General features: G+C 37.4%; 1 long non-coding RNA gene across 1 annotated transcript; it reads left to right on the top strand.

Annotated features, from left to right (window-relative positions):
- Positions 1 to 448: 448 nt before the first annotated feature.
- Positions 449 to 1,163, top strand: LOC149196269 (uncharacterized). Its single transcript, XR_016254111.1, has 2 exons — positions 449 to 862; positions 982 to 1,163. It is a non-coding gene; the product is annotated as an uncharacterized LOC149196269 (long non-coding RNA).
- Positions 1,164 to 1,376: the final 213 nt, after the last annotated feature.

Raw genomic sequence — 1,376 nt, 5'->3', positions numbered from 1 at the left:
TTTTTTAAATAAACTTAAAATTTTAAATTTTTAACAATAATATCTTATCTTAAAAATTCAATAAACCATTTAAATGTTAACCATCAATAAATTAAAAAAACAAACACCAAATACACTGTTTTTAAGACAAAATGCAAATAATAAATCCCAATAATTTTATAGAAATCATAATTCCACCCCAGATGTCACCATCCCTAATAAGATTCAATGATCAACCCTAGCCTCGCCAGCCCAACTGAGAACCACCCGAAAGCCACCTTCACCGAACATTCAAATGCGATGAACCGACAACCAAAGAAAACCCTAACATCACCAAACATTCAAATGCGATGAACCGACAACCAAAGAAAATCCCAACATCACCAAACATTCAAAACGTGGTGACGTGGCAGTTACAGGTTAATAAAAGAGTGAAAAACACGATGGCAACGTATGTGCTAATATGTCGACATGGTGGAAGCAATCTCTTTCAAAAATAGATCCCACGCAGCGCCTACTTACAGCTTCGCTGACAGAATGTAGTCATTATGTGCTCATTTATTTGGTCAGCGCTAACGAGTTATTACTTCACCTTCATACTTCTTGCTTTACTTCTTCCTCTTCCCATGGAGTCGTTGAAGGAAGCTCTGAGGCAGTCTGTTCGGCTCTCCTCCGCTCTGCTCCTCCGCAAGCCTCTCTCCAGATTTGAAGACCTCATCTTTCTGGCCGAAAAGATCTTCTTCATAGTGCAGTCTGCGCTACATTTAGCTCCGGTTATCTCAGTTATTTTTAGTGGGAGGGGGCGCTCCGATTCAACAGCACGCATGTCGACTATAGTAATTCGGAGATAAAAGGGAATGGAGAAAGGAGGTTTGAGTTGGCGGTATTCTTCTTCTTCTTCTCTCTTTCAAACTTTGAATTCTTGTCTGTTAATATATCTGTCATTGTTGCAAATATAATGAAGAAAATTATGGAGGGTTGACAGTTTTTTTTAATTTGTAGGATGCCATTCTTGGTTAATGCACCCTTGAGAATGTTCAGGCGAGTTAAGTTGCTCTGAGTAGCTTATGTCTGTTGTAACGAACATTGGAGCCTGACAGGTTTGAGGGAAATGGTATGTTGACAACTTGGTATTGATTTGTATAAATTTTGTTCAATAAAAACGAAATATTTTCATATGTAAAGCTCTTTGGTTGAGAGCACTTCTTACAGATAATCTTTATATTTAAAAGTTGGAACTTTCAAGGGAGTTGCTGGCCCATTTACAAGCATAGCATCAGTTTTCATATCAAGTCAAAACATGTAGATTACATTTACAAACTTAATGAGGCAAGCCAGACAAACATATAGAGATTCCATCTGATTTGTTATAGACATTGATCGAGAAAAACCTCAAA

This window comes from Pinus tabuliformis, chromosome 2_2, assembly GCF_031772625.1.
Source record: "Pinus tabuliformis cultivar Carrire ecotype Pingquan chromosome 2_2, CPIR1, whole genome shotgun sequence".
In the NCBI taxonomy this organism is placed as follows: domain Eukaryota; kingdom Viridiplantae; phylum Streptophyta; class Pinopsida; order Pinales; family Pinaceae; genus Pinus; species Pinus tabuliformis.
This window is presented reverse-complemented; position numbering and strand designations above follow the sequence as displayed.